The 15,934-nt window shown below is 46.8% G+C and overlaps 1 protein-coding gene across 2 annotated transcripts in view; it reads right to left on the bottom strand.

The window, feature by feature from the left end:
• The window catches only part of CUL1 (cullin 1), a 107,159-nt gene extending 92,485 nt beyond the window's left edge, over positions 1–14,674 (bottom strand). The window contains exon 1 of one of the 2 annotated variants that reach the window (XM_019933888.3): positions 14,651–14,674. The gene's annotated coding sequence lies outside the window, so the exon portion shown is untranslated. Of the gene's footprint in view, positions 1–14,370; positions 14,527–14,650 lie in introns of those variants that run through there. The other variant, XM_019933887.3, reaches the window with a different exon arrangement.
• Between the last annotated feature and the right edge of the window lie 1,260 nt (positions 14,675–15,934).

The raw sequence follows: 15,934 nt of genomic DNA, 5'->3' as shown, positions 1-15,934 counted from the left end.
TAAGTAGATTTTACATTTATACCTGTTACTGTAAAAATGTAAAGTATATCAATAACTGGTTCTTCTTTGTAAACAAAATATCTGGCCCCAGACCTTCAGACTTTAATAGAAGTAAGACTTCTGATTCATGGGCTCTGCTCTGTGGTTGGAAGGCAGGGGCCTAATTCACAGCTAAATCCTCAGCACCAAACATAGTGTCCCGACACACTGCAGGGCTCCAGAAAGACTGGGGAAATGATGATTCCAAATATTTTGGGGACACGTCTGAATCACTGATGACACATAAAAAAACCCCAAACCCAAGACTCCCCTGGTGGCACAGTGGTTAAGAATCCGCCTGCCAACGCAGGGGACATGGGTTCGAGCCCTGGTCCGGGAAGATCCCACATGCCGCAGAGCAACTAAGCCCGTGCGCCACAACTACTGAGCCCGTGTGCCACAACTACTGAAGCCTGCGTGCCCGAAGCCTGTGCTCTACAACAAGAGAAGCCACCGAAATGAGAAGCCCGCGCATCCCAACGAAGAGTAGACTCCGCTCGCTGCAACTAGAGAAAGCCCGCGCGCTGCCAAAAATAAATAGATTAAAAAAAAAAAACCCAAACCCACCCAGCCCATCAGCATACAGAACTACAAAGAAGCATGCTAGAACATGTTAATTACATGCAATTTCATTTTCTCCCAGCACAGTAACAGTACTGAGAAAAATGGGGAGAGGGGAGGCACACCATTTACGTTATGTATAAAACTTAAGAGAAATTATTCAAACAGGCGATAAAAACTGTAAAACTGATGGCTTGGAAAGGGAAGAAGCAAGGGCTCACCATCCTGGGGCAGGATGTGAGCACATGTATTTAAATCTTCACGGTTTGTTTGATGAGTTCTCCCACTTCCTAAAGACTAGCAGAGCTTTGAAATTAGTAGGCCCTCAAACTTATACTAAACGAGGCAACATAGCTGCTTTCTCCTTGAGATCAACCTTTGTCCTTCTAATTACATAAATATAGAAATATGCTAATTCAACTCATTCCCCCAAACACAGATACAATTTTATAATCATGAGAAATTTTGGATGCCATTAAGTATGGAATTTTCTCCTATGAGCATCTTAGGAATTAGGATACAATTTTTATTCTTGGTACTTGAACAACTAATTAATAAGTGTTTTCAAATCCTAAAAATCCAAATACAGGCACTCAAAGCTTTAAGTACTGTCCAAGTTATAACTGAATCTTAAGTCCATTAGAATACAGATTCTTCCTATTTTAATTACTATGTGCCTTCCAGTGGGATGACACGAGCACCACTTGTATAAACTGCTTTAGGAAGCTTGAAGGTGACCCTAACCTCTTACTATTTAGCAGGTGCCATGCAGACTGACTGGTTTGTCCACATAAACGAGCTTTACCTGTGAAGGACCGAATTTCAGCTCTCAGTTTCAGCACAATGCTTTTATAGGGACATTTATTCAATGATCTAGCCTGGTGCTTGCACGTATTTCATTTCCAAGCATTTTCGTTCACTTTAAAACAAGGAAATACAGTATTACATTTGATCATTATCTACACCATGCATATTTTTCAAATTCAGGACTGCAATCCATTAACATGTGGGCCATGAAATCAGCTTAGTAAATGGTAGCCGGAACTCTTCAAAGGAGTGAAAATGAGAAGAGCTCATAGAACGTAAGTATTGCTCAGCGCATCTTTAATTCAGTTATGTCTGTGTATGTACAGAGTTAACCTACAAAATGTATTTCTTACTGTAGAAACAACTGAAGAAGCACAGAGTGACATTACACAGTGACATGACTATTTCAAATAGTTAATCTATAAGTGCATGTGGATGTCTGAGGGGACCCCCAAGTTCTGGTTCCACAACTCACAGCCTGTGTGAGCCTGGGCAGATTCCTTAACTTCTGTGCCTATAATTATCTGCAATTATAACACAGATAGACATATATATATAATGGGGACAATAACAGTACCTATCTTATAAGGTTGTTGGGAGGTATAGATGAGTTATTTAAATAAACTGTTTAGAAGGGTACCAGACACACAGTAAGTATTTGCTACTATTCATATTAACACTTCAACAAAGGTTATCAGATGTCCTCGAAACTCCTAACGTGCTACTTAAATAAAACAACAAAAAACTTCTCAGGGGGAAATGTCAAAGCTAGCGTGTAAGTCAAAATGAAGTAAAGTAATGTTGCCTGAAAATTTCACAATACGCTTGGACAACGTAACACCAGGGGTACTTTACAAATTCCCACCAAAGTGGGCCCATCATCAGAAGACAGGGAACCTTGTATTCTGACAGACCTGGGGATCCAGACAGAAGCAGTTGTAAAAGTTCAGATTTTCTTTGAAATTTCATTCGTTCTTAAAGTTCATCTGGATCTTTCATTCCACCACCAAATACACGTAATAGAATGCCCTAAAATACCACCTTGGAAACCGTTTCTCACCCTAGTTAGTGGGTGAGCTGCTGTTTTATCGAATCCACTGAGGTTGGAAGCCTGCTGCGGCGGAGCTCTCCCTGCACACCAGCATCCCAGCATCCCTCTCCTGTCTTGGTGCTGCAGCATCATCAGGACCCAGCCTAACAACAGACAGGCAGATACAGACAGCAAGTCGTTTTCACTCCTGAGATGACCGGGATGTTGGTGGTACAGGAAACATCTTCAGGCCACCGAGGGTGGAAATCTAGACACGGACCTTCAGCTGGGGAGACAGAATGACATGTCACATGCAGATGACAGGTCTCTCCCACTCCTGGTGATGCTGCTGCTTCAGGAAAGGATGCACTGTTCTACCAAACACGCTGTCACTTTCGTTTCAATGAAATGTTTCATCTCACAGTTCCCACAATTCTGTTCAACTAATGTGCAGATTTCCCTCCTGTGTGGCCACGGTTTTCCCTGTAGTTGGTGAGTGCTAGACCTTTAAGTAATATCTGCTAACCCAGCAGATTTTGAAAGTTACCACGTCACTAATTGAACAAGATCCTTCATCTAATCTGGGTTTTCAAGGCTTTTCATTACATTTTTTTTTCCACTAATACAAATAAATTATCTTAAGTTCAAAAATTCTGACCAGGGGACTTCCCTGGTGGCACAGTGGTTAAGAATCTGCCTGCCAATCCAGGGGACACGGGTTCGAGCCCTGGTCCGGGAAGATCCACATGCCGCGGAGCAACTAAGCCCGTGCGCCACAACTACTGAGCCTGCGCTCTAGAGCCCGCGAGCTACAACTACTGAAGCCCGCGCACCTAGAGCCCACGTGCTCCGCAACACAGAGCAGCCGCCGCTCGCCGCAACTAGAGAAAGCCCGCGCGCAGCAACGAAGACCCAATGCAGCCCAAACCAAATAAAATTTAAAAAAAATTCTGACTGGCAGCTCCCTCTAGCTAAGTGAATTTTCAAGACACTGCCCACTTCACTACAAATTGGCTCAAAAAGAATAAACAGTCCCACTTTTACACTCCATCTGATTTGCAGCTTTCACGTTTTGAATACAGTTTACCGATTTATTCACCTTACCGAAGGCACGAGAGCAATCTGGCGGCACAGGCGCCTGGATAGTGCTTCTGGCCACGCGGGGTCGTGAAGAGCCAGAGAGGCACCTACCGCTGCTGAGGGTCGGCACCCAGCCCCACCCCGTGCACACGTGCACTGCGGACTTGATAAAAAGCATCCCGTTGAAAATGTCCTTACCAGCTACGACAACAGCAAGTAGTCAAGAGACTTGTAAATACCCGGGAAAGGGTATGAGGAGGTGCACAGCACACAAAAGTGTGTTTGAACCTGGGCTTTAGCGCCTATCAAGGATAAACAGATTAAATTCAGCCTCTCAATTATTTAAGTGTGTCTTCTGAGTTCATGAAAATGTACCATTTGATAACCTCCAATAAGGGAGGTATTTTCTTTTTTGGGGGGCAGGGGCGGTGGTGGTTAAAAACTCGTGCTCCCCGCTCTGACTGAGCACAATCCGGCCACACCTATAACACGGGAAAGAGTCTGGTAAAACCTGTAACGGCCTCACCTAAGAAAATGATTCTGAAACTGACCTAAGCTTCTAGCATTTTTTACTTGTGGTTTTTTTCTGAACTGGTTCTAGTCATGATGTTTCTTTTTAGTTGCAAAAACTTGTAGTGAATTTCCTTCATAATCCGCACAACTTGTTTTTATGGTCACTATAAAAGTAGTGGCTTTTTAGGTTACTGTTTAGGGGCAGAAGAGACAAAAGCAGCTCATTTCACTTCTACAATAATTAAGCCTCATATTTTAAATAAGAATAAAGAACATCCTACATACTGAGATTGGTACAGATTTCTATCAATATACTACTTGCGACTGGGGCAGTACCATCATCTTTACAGTCAAGCTCAAGTTTGGTGGGAGAAGCCTCAGAGAAATGTCTGGCAAAATTCTTGATTTCACATAATTTACTTCATTAACTTGTGTATATTTTCTCAAAAAAGGTTTTCAAGCCTACGCTTCAAACAGCTTACCTTGAAAACCATCAAATCATGCTCCCAGTTGAAAATATAGTATTTTTTCAAAGAACATCAAAATCACAAAATGCAGATTTCCTCCACAGTTTAACAAGAACTCACTTCTATAACAAATGGGCACTTTAGAAGACTTGAGCTTCACAAACATGATCCAATTTTTACAATAAAATTTAGACGTCAAAACTTTGCAAATAAATCAACTTCTGCGAAGTACTACTGTATAAATGCAACGAACTATAGAAAGCAGCACATTTAGGACTAATTGTTTTCAGATCACACACCCCGAGTATGCACTTACACTCAGTCTACAGTAGACTGCCAACAAAACACACAAATCTGCCTCTGCATTTTGGGGGGAAAAACTCTCTTTTTAATGTAAAACTGCTGCCAAGGGAGTCATCTGAATGTGTTTTAAAATCATTTTTTACAACTATTAAGGGAATCCACCGTCCTAGTTAGACACACACTCACTCACCTATAAATCTACCATAAAAAGCAACAGTGGATATTCATCTTACACCACATCCATACTTTCAGAATTAAACGGTGTTAACATACGGTTTGTTGGTTAGAACCTTGAATTCTTTTTTTTTTTTTTTTTTTTTTTTTGCTGTACACGGGCCTCTCACTGCTGTGGCCTCTCCTGTTGCAGAGCACAGGCTCCGGATGCGCAGGCTCAGCGGCCATGGCTCACGGGCCCAACCGCTCTGTGGCATGTGGGATCTTCCCGGACCGGGGCACGAACCCGCATCCCCGGCATCGGCAGGCGGACTCTCAACCACTGCGCCACCAGGGAAGCCCAGAACCTTGAATTCTTTAATCATAGACTGTTTCCATAAATCAGCCTATCAAAAGAAAATTTCTCATTTATAATTTATTATAGGTTAAATCTCAAAATTAACAGAACTTCCCCAAAATGGTTTGCTTTACTGAAATCTCATTGTTATGGGTAGAAGGTTGGAAGAACGAGGACACGACAAAGAGCCAGCACCCACACCAGCCACTTTAGGTGAGAAGTGCTGCAGATCAGCACCGAGCACACGGCCTGCCCGACTTTCAGTATTTTCTGAGCTTAAGGGGATGAGATGGGACGTGTAGTGAAGGGCTGGCGAGGACGGAGAGCGGAGCCCACTCCTGCCTGTCGTGGTGACGCCAACACCCGCTGGGGGCAGACTCTGCAGTCAGGGAGCCATGACAAATCCTGAACACAAGGCAACAGGAGCTGGTGACAGAACCGAACAAGGGAGGGATGAAGACAGGGCATTTTGAAGGAGGAACTAATAATACTCGGTAGTCACTATGGAACATCACAGTCGCGGAGAGAAGCCTCGAAACAGAGAAGCTGGATGTGGCTTGGAGAGCAAATGAGATCAGTCTGGGGAGGTTGTGATGGTGGGGAGGGCAGGTGGGCCACGGGGAAGCCCTGCGGGCAGGCAGAGAGGCCACTGGGGCTCAGCTGGAAGGCAACCAGCTACCAGCGAGAACAGTCAGAACCGCTCCGGCCAAAACAGAGCTGAAAAACCCCACAGCAAAGTGGACTAGAACAGAGAATCAGGTCCCAGAGGTACCTCCTGCGCGTCCATTTAGAGAAGAAGACATAACCGGAAGAGCAAAGTATTCTCCACAGAAGCTAAGGCCAAGAGATGACTCAAGAAAAAAGGATGAGAACCTGGTCCAGAAGCTTGGAAAACACTGCATGTTACATCCCCTCCTTAAAGGGGCCAAAACGCTCTAGAAAACAGTCCTGGTTACACTTTGCAAATGTATCACGTGAACGGTGTTCACACTCTGGAAATCACTGAGCCCGAGACATGCAGGGGAACCCACTTAAAATAACAGGAAAGAATCTAACAGAACCTGAACAAGGAGAAGCCAAGTCTGAGTTTCAAGGGACTGAAGTGCTTTGAAAACTCTGGCAGTTTAGACTTTAAAAATTTTTGAAACATCTTTGCAGTTAATGTTACCAACCAGCATTTCCCAGGTTTAAAAAGTACTTTCAACGTATGGCACCTCCAAGAAAATGTGAACCATGTGTGCTGTCATCCTGCTGTTTGTTGGTCCTCAGTAGTGAGGACGGATTAATGCTGGTCCATGTGCTTAAAACAATTTCTTAGAGACTTCCTGTGATAGTATTTAGGGTTTCTATTTAGACCAGGAATAAACTGAAGCAGGAACCATTTCTAGACAACTACACGTCTAACTCCGTACTCATGAGGATCCCGATCTCCGCGCCACTTCCCACACTGCTCCCCAGAACACGGGCGTTTGCAGATGCTCATCGACGCTCCACTGAAGAGGGAAGAAGCGAACGCAGCCGTTCACTCCAGACCACGCCTCTACTGCATGGCACGCCATTTTTCACATTTCTGATTCTAAAGTCAGTATGTGCTCTACAAAACAAAACATACTCTTTAACATGGTGGTAGGGTTTTCTTCCCCCAAAGGCTATTATTAAACTAAGGGTACACCTTACACACATACACAAGTACATACACACACATATCCTGTAAGATACACATTCTCTGTAAAATAATGTCTCCCTATAAGACCCTCAATGCACATTAACATATTAAAAGCCCCCCAATATGCAACCTAGCGTTTCCTAAATGTACTTCCTCACAGATCTTCCCTTCCACTCCAGTATCTTACACGTCACAGAACACAGGTGGGCAAATACTGCTCTAGGCAAATCAAAAATTACTGAAAATGCAGGGAATGGTAAAGCTGAGCTCCTTTATTATAAAAATAATAGTGACTAAACAAAGCTTCATAATGTCAAGTGATGACAGGTGTTACAGGCTTCACCATAAATGCCCCAGTTAAACTGCAGACATTCAAAAACAGAACACACAACGTCCCGCACAGGACAAAGGCGCCAACACACGGGACACTTGCAGAGGTACTACTGAGGGGCAGCGGCGGCAAAACTGCTCATCAGGCCAAGCGTCTTCAGCACCCCTAAGCCCTCCCTTCTGACTTTTGGGTCCCCTGTGGGTAGACATTAATCACCCTCTGGTTTCAGGAGTCTCTATCTGAAGACTGACTAGTGAACCATTCCTGCACCGAGTGTCGTCCAAGGCTACCTTCACCCTGGGACTTCTGTCCAAGATGAGGCATTTATTTGCAAGAAGCAGAAAGCTGAGGGGGAACAGCTCCAAAGTCACCAAAGTGGATTCAGCCCAGTCTCTGGCACATTCTAAGCGCTGAGGAATAGTGGTTATTACCACAGGCAAGATGATTCTGTAAGACAGGAGAAGTCAGAAGAAATCACTCTTGGACTTTTTTCTTCTCCACCCTCCCCCAAACTGAAGTCCCCTAGTTCCCAAAGACAAACTCAGGGCTCGGGGAGGGAAAAGGCCTCCAGCCCTCATGCCTGGGCCTCCAGCTGGGACTGAAGTCTGCTGTCTCCTGTTTCTCAGCCTCATCCACGATTTCAAACCTTTCCTTCCAGTCTGACCAGAGCAGGCCTCCCTCCCCACTGCAGGAAGGGGGCTCTGAGCTCCCTGGCTTTTCTCCCACATCCTGACTTACGGAAGCTGCCCAGGCACACTTAACTATGTTAGCTAATAGGGGACACGTTCTGTGCACCTGTTTCTCAGATGGCCAAAAGTATCCCTAATTTGTGTCATTTAGAATACGTTTCTTAAATCAATAGTAACATTTCAATGTTCCAGGCTACAGCACAAAATGTGTCAAAAGAATTTTTCTAATTTTTAGCAAATTTACATTCTTAGGCATGATGACAACAGGTTTAAACATCCATCTACTATTGCTAGGAGTTGTAAAGTTAGCAAAAAAGGACAGGAAGTTCACAGCAGCTCTAAGAAAAGGAAACTTCCCCACTGAAGACAACTCACTAGTACATAATCCACTGTAATTCAACAAAATAACAAAACATAAACGAGGTTCATGAGATTAAGACAGTTTCATGGAGGGTGTGAAACTTGCAGGGGCCTAAAGCAGCTGAAGGATTAAGATGGGGGGATGGGAAGATGAGCTGCAAGGAGAACCTGAGGGCTGAGAGTCAGATATTTACCCTACGTGTCAACACACCTGGCAAGGGACCTGCAAATAAAGCAAACACCAGAGTGATTCCAGCACTGAACTGAGTGAGCAGAAACCTCTCGCTCGGAAGCAGGCTCACTGCTTCTATTGTCTTTTGTCTTCATAAGCTAACCCACCGCATTATAAATACATGTGTGCTGTAGAAAGTTGGATGAAAAAATAAAAACCAAAAGAATAAACTAAAAATAACCCATAATTCCACTATTCAAGATAATCACTCAAAACATTTTGGCTTATTATCCTTTAAAAAATGTACACACACACTAAAAAGAAAAATTTAAGCATTACATATACTGTTTTACAGCACGTTTTTGTCTCACTGAATACAGAATTACAGAAATGCAAAGACTTATCTAAAAATGCTGAGATCATAATCCTTAATAGCAAAACCTGAAAACAAATGTTCAATAAGAAAGCATTAAATAGTGTACCCATGACAGAATATTAATCAATCATTTTTTATATTTTCTTAAACTAAATCCTTAAAGGTAGATTAGCTATTTCTAAGTATATAAATACATATATATATATTTTTTACATAGTGCTCTCAGAAAAATCATTCTTTTTCAGGCAATGAATGAATGGACTCATTTCTCCATACCCTCACCAGAAGTGGCTTATTTTTCAATCTATGCCCAAGTTTTTAAAAACAGTATCTCACTGATATACTTTTCCAAGAGTACTGCTAGTAAAGCTGAAATTTTTGTCTTGTTTCTGGATCCTTCTTTTAAAAATTACCAGTTTGCTCATTTTTTTTCCCCACGGGGGAGGGGAGGGCATCGTCTTTACCTTAGTTTTTATAAGCCCTCTTTTTATAGTAAGCAAAGTAAATTTACGTGTTAAGTTACAATATCTCTTTCAGTTTGTCATTTGCTTTTTAATTCTGTTTAAGGCATTTTAACCTGCAGAAGTTTAATTATTCTAAAGTAATGAAAAGAGCCTTTTCCTTTACAGTTCCTACTTCTGGTGTTATGCTGAGAGGGTTCCTCCATCCTGAGATCATTTGTATTATCTTTCGGTTCTTAAAAACTTCGGTGGGGGGCTTCCCTGGTGGCGCAGTGGTTAAGAATCCACCTGCCAACGCAGGGGACATGGGTTAGAGCCCTGGCCTGGGAAGATCCCACCTGCCGCGGAGCAACTAAGCCCGTGCGCCGCAACTACTGAGCCTGCGCTCTAGGGCCCACGAGCCACAACTACTGAGCCCGCGCGCCTAGAGCCTGTGCTCTGCAACAAGAGAAGCCACAACGAGAAGCCTGCGCACCGCAATGAAGACCCAACGCAGCCAAAAATAAATAAATAAATTTATTAAAAAGATAAAAACTTGGGTGGGGGGGATATTTTAAAAACACACAAGTTCATCATCCTAAAATTACAACCATCTTTACTACTTTATAAATATTTTCACTAGTACATACACATTTTAAGCACACATTTCATACAATCTGTTTTCCAAAGTATTTTCTGACATAGGCCTTTTTTAAAAATCGTAGCTTGTTAGATATGAACAGTCTTAAATGGTTTCATAAATTTAAGGCCAGTGAGTCACATCACACCAACTTAACAATAGTCCCGAAGTTCCAGAACTGCTCCTTTCTATCCCCTCAGTGCCCAATTACTCCCCTTCAATGTCCCCCAGTTACTAAAAGACCGAGAAGAATAAGCTCATTCTTGGTAGGCAACCCAGTTCTGCATAATGAATTTGGTCCTAATTATCAATGATAAGATACCAATCTTGAAAGCATTTCAACTTTGCTCTCTTCTCCTCTTCCACCTTCATATAAATTAGACACTTTGGGAGCATCCCGTTAAAAGCTGGAGCCCTGGAGTCTCCCTGTCATGTTTTAACCCAGGCCTCACCACTCACGAGGCCTGATCTTAACCACCCAAAGCCTCAGCCGCTTCCTCGACGCCATCAGAGGACTGAACAACAGCACCACACTCTGCGGGGCCCGATCAAGATTTTAAGTGGGTCGATGATCGTGAACAAAGTGTGAGTTTCAGGAGTTGCAGCAGGTAGCGCAACGGCACAGGGACACCTGCCCGTCACAAGGTCTCGGCCCTACAGGAGGTCTGTCTATTCCAAAGGAACCACAAGTCTAGTCCAGGGTTAACTGCTAGGACAGTGACCCGGGTGGGGCCTCACGGGACCGCAGGGAAGGCTCCCACCCCGGATGGAGCATCAGGACCTGAGAGGAGCCTTTCCAAAGCAGCAGGAGTCTGTCGGGCGACAGGAAGGGGACACAATACTCGAGACCGCGGGAGAGCATGAGGAAAGGGCAGCAAAGCCAATTCTGGGAACAGGCGCTGCAGTGATGGGGAAGCTGCCAGGAGACTCTGCTCACTTGATCCCAGAGTCCCAAGGGAAAACATTTAAATGACCAACAAGCCTAGGCTTCACAACCCTGCTTCTCAAACACGAATGAGATTACGCTTTATAGGATGGTTCCTCAAATGTTGTTAACGTTAGAAGCTATGGCATTCGCATAGAACCCAGACTTTGAGGGCCTGAAGAAAACTTAAGAGTCAACTGAAAACCATCTCACTTTATAAGTGAGGAAATAGAGGCTCAGCAAAGTTAAGTTCAAACCAGATCCCATGTCTTCTCTCCCAAGCAACATCTTCTATACCTAAGCAAAAATACATGAATAAATTACACACACATCTCTTTCAGAAGCTATATCCCTGTGAATAAAAAATTTAAAAGCCATCAAATATAATTCTGTTTATAGTGTGCATTATTAAATGGACACATTATAAACAAAGAGCTTAAATCTTTAGCAATAAACCTAAGGTTTTATTTAAATTTGATTTACTCCTCATTTCATGTTCACGTCTCAGTTTTGAAAGGCAAGTGAAAGAAGAGAATTTGTTGAGAAACTACCTGATATCCCTCCCCCCAAAGAAACAAACAAAAAAGCAAGGTAAACTTTTCATTGGTCCTTAAAAATGGTACATTCTTTTCTCCAGGCATACCTGAAAGACAAGCCCAAAATTCAGCCAATGGTCCCCAAGACATCTTATTCCAGACTCAACTGCTGAGGTAGAAAGCCCATGGCCTTGGAACCTATGCAGGGCTGAAACAGCGAGGAATAAAACACAAACACGCTCCTGTGTTTTGGGGGGCCCTAATTTTCAACTTGAAGGATGGCAAGTAACTACTCCTCAATCTAAACCACATTCCTTTGACCTTTCCTTGCTGAAAGAAAGGCATACTATGCCTGCTGGGAAAACTGGGTGTGAACTTCTGATAAAAGGCCCTCAAGGACCCAAGAAAGGTCTCTCCTGTGAGAAAGGTCACTCGGGCTCTATTACCACCACTGCATTTGCATCATCTCTCCAACAGGGAAGAGCCTTAACTCACCAAACGATTTCACTTCAAAGGTAAGGCTGAAACATTTAACCTGAGGGGAAAGACCTCAATCTTGTTTAAAAACACACACACAGATTTTAGAAATCTACCCTAAAACTAGCTTTGAAACAACAAAAAAAGCAAATTAAAGTTTCACAACTTGTTTTCTTGGCACTTTCCTGGATTGCCATAGCTGAAGAAAACCTGCGCAGTTTTTCTGTCGGGCCACTGTGTTAGTTTCTGGGGTGCTGTAATAACAATTATAATTAAGCTTGCGTTCTTACGCAATGGAAGTGCAGTGACTGCTTCTGTAGCCAAAATCGGAGGTGGTCAAACACTCGGTGTAAGTTAGAATTATTCCAAATTTATTCACTCAAAAAACAACTGAGGTACCCATGACAAAGTTCTATGCTATTTACTTTGGGGATGCAAAAATACAGAAGGAGTATCTCCTGCCTTCAAGCAATTCAGTCAGAAAAGTATGGGAAGTAAGGCTGCACTGGCAACCCAGACTAAGTTAATTATCTCTACAAGGTAATATTCAGCAACAGGCAAAGGAGTCGACCGGGCGGTAATATCTAAGCAAACTGCAGAATCAGCCCAGGCATTCACTGGGCTGTTAGTTCCCCGAGGTGGTGGGCGGTAAAAAAGGGGGTGTACCAGCAAGGACCTGAGCCGGTGGCCCTAAGACACAGAGGATACTACAAATCGGTGAGAAACCCTACTACTACAGCTAAAAGTGTTTTTTGGTTTTTGTGGGGTTTTTTGTAACATAAGTTTTTAAAATATGACTCCAATGACAAAAAAAGTTAAATATTTTTAGACAGTATTTCAGCCACCCCTCCGCAGCTTAATAAGCACTGTCTCGAAACCTCCAAAAACGGGCATAATAGAGTTAAAGCAAGCCAGTCTGTTCGCATGCTTCGGAATTTGAAATGCGATGCCCACGGAAAGCAACAAATAGAACGTTGAAGTAAATTTTTTTCTAATATCCAAGAACACTTAAATCAAGAAAACGTCATATCCAATTTTTTTTAGACGAAATATTGCTGCTTTTTAAACAACATTCCCTATTTTGCTACACAACCCACAAACGCTCCAGGATTTCGGAAAATTGGGTAGACAGAGTGGCCACAAAATGAAGTGTTAACCTTACAACTGCACACGCTTTTGCAGCGTGTTAAGATATGCCGAGGTCCTAGAAGCTGGGGTCGTAAAGTGAATTTAGTTCCCTTCTGTGACTCCGACGAGTGCATTTCCAAAACTGCGAGACTACTCCACTCCTAACTTGGACTGTTTTAATGCCCCTACGGGGAAGGGCAATTACACAGAGCAAATAAATACCTGAGTTAACTGCAATTCCCCATTTGCACCCTCACCACTAACCCCAACTGCGAACGATGAGCAACAACAGGGATCCAATCGGAAAAGAGGATCCTATTTTTGGCAGAGAGCTCGTTAAAGGGAGAAAACCCCGAACTTTGGAGGATTAGTCTCAAGAAATGCTCACCAATCGTTTCTCCCCGAACCAGCACTCGGCCTACAGCACACCCGGGCGGAGGCAGGGGTACGCGGGGCGACCCCTGCACGCGGGCGGCGGCCGTCGCCCTGGTTACCTGCGGGGTCAGCGCGCGCTCCCGCCGGGCGCGGGACCGGGGGCGCGCCAAGGCGGCGGAGCAGGCCGGGCCCGACTCGCGGGCGCTGGGTCGGCGCCGGGGGGCCCCGTCCGGCCGCCGCACTGGCATCCCTGCGCGCCTCCCCGGCCCGCTCCCCCAAGAGAACAGGGCAAAGGGGCGACTATTACCCAGTAATAGCGCCCCGCACAGTCACAACAATGCGGGCGAGGAACCCGGGAGCCGCGAGCAGGGAACCGGAAAGCAGAGAGCCCGGCGCCGCGGCTCCTTCAGCGCGCGAGCCCAGTACTTTACTTGAGAGAACGAGTCCGGGGCAAGCGACGCTCGGGGGAGAAGTGATCCCGAGGGGGCGAGGGAGAGAGGGCACGGGTCCGGGCGCCCCGCGGGGGTCGCCGCCCGAGGAGAGGCGAGGTTCGCACGCCCGGCCACCCGAGGCCGCCCGCCGGCCCGGCTCCGCGGTCCGAGCCCGGTTGCGCTGGGAAAGGGGCGGGCGCCATGAATCGGGCTTTTTCCCAGTGCGTAGTCCGGGCCTGGCCGCCCCGTGCCCGCGACCGGGGCCGCGGCCCGGCCAGGCCCGAACCGGCCGGGGTGACTCAGGGCCGGGCCGCGCGCTCCCCTCCCGCCCCCGGCGCCCTCCGCCCACGAGTACCCCGGCCCAGCCGCCATTCCGCCCAGCCGCGACTCGGCGGCTCAGGCCTCGCCCGGCGCCTGGGCTCGGCCGCCGCGGCCCCAGTCACTGCGACACCGCGGCTCCGGGCCGGGCCTGCGCCGCCGACTCTCCTCGGCCCCGGCGCCGCCGACACTCACCCGCATTTCCCGGGTGCCTAAATGGCTCCGGCGACGTCTCCACCTGGTCGCTGGGCCCGGCCCCGGTTAAATCCCCGTCCCGCCAAGGTCTCGCCGCGTCCCTCAGCCGCCGGGGCTGCCCCGCCTGGAGCTGCGTGCGACACGGCTCCCGCCTCCTCCTCCTCCCGGCCCGCCCGCCCGCCGGCCCTCCTGCCGGCCCTCCTCCCGCCGCCGCCGCCTGCACCACGCAACCTCCGCCCTCTAGCCTTTCCTCCGCCGCTCCCCGCCCTCCCGGCCTCACCGGCTACGGCTCCCGTGGGGGAGAAGCTGGTGGGGGAGGGCCGGAACGCACCGCCATCGGCGTCCGGGGCGGGGGAACCGGGAAACCGTCGCCGCCATCTCCCCACCAGCCCGCGGCGCGGGAGGGGCCCGGAAACCTCCCGCCCGCCGCGGACCCGGTTCCCGGTCCCCCAGCGCCACCGAGGACCCGCTCGCGGGGCTGTTCTTTACCTGAAAGCCCGCGGCCCCTGGCCCCGAACCCCGGCGCCCTCCCCGGCCGGGCGCAGCGGATCCTCCTCCAGGTTTTACAGCCTCCCTCTCCTAGAGGCCGCCTCTAAGGACCCGGCTTCCCGCCACTTCGGGCCGAACGAGGAGGGGTCACCTTCTTAGGTCGGGGCAGCAGCCTGGGGAGCAACTGCCCCAAGACACCCCGGAGGAGGGGGGTCTTACACACCCACTCCTCCCCCACTCCTGCGCGCACACACGTGCACCCGGTGGATCTGCCTCCCCGGCTGGGAGAATAACCAAAAGCCATATCCCGACCGGCTGATAAAAGTCTGAGATGGGCGAGTGGCCCTGAAAAGCAGGTACAGGCTAGAGATAAACGTGTCGTCCATTCTCGAGCCCCAGGACACCTGCGGGCCTCGGCGATACGCACCTGAAAGCCCGAGCTCTTCGGCGCCTCTCTCCCCCTGTTTCTTTAAAATCAAACCAAAACTAGCTTCCCTCTTCAAACTCTTTAACCGACTCTTTTTAAGGCAAATGTTGACAAAGATTCCCTTTACCATTAATCTCTGTAAAGACAAATCAAAAACTGAAGATTTTACATATATGGATGGGATGAGGTGTGACTATAGGATTGTTTTCACGTGGGGTCTGGAGTAGTTCATCGCATTCAGGTGAAATTAATTCACAACTGGGTACTTGAAATACAAATTTTGGCAGCACAAATAGCCACCTGGCTTCCTAGGGTCGCACAGGTGAGAAGCGTGGACTTGGAGGGGCTTCTGCCTTCATACCCGTGGTCCATGAACAAGCGTGGAAGGATTTCAGATTACCTGGGCAACAAACTTGATGAATGTTAACTTCCTGTGTTGCTCCAAACTAAAACATTAAGTATCACCTTGGGGTGGAAATCCTAGGCCCAGAGCAGAGGGCTGCCCCCATAGTCCTCTCTTTCCTGAGGAATATGGGTTTCTCTTAGAAGAAATATCCCACTAGTAGATGTGGTTCCTCATATTAAAAAGTGGTCTTTTGTCAGCACCTGTTAAGTATCTTTAAAAATAGGGCATTTGTCTATACTTGT

This window comes from Tursiops truncatus, chromosome 9 (assembly GCF_011762595.2).
Source record: "Tursiops truncatus isolate mTurTru1 chromosome 9, mTurTru1.mat.Y, whole genome shotgun sequence".
Classification (NCBI taxonomy): Eukaryota; Metazoa; Chordata; class Mammalia; order Artiodactyla; family Delphinidae; genus Tursiops; species Tursiops truncatus.
The sequence above is the reverse complement of the archived record's forward strand: the minus strand, read 5'-3'. Positions and strand labels throughout refer to the sequence as shown.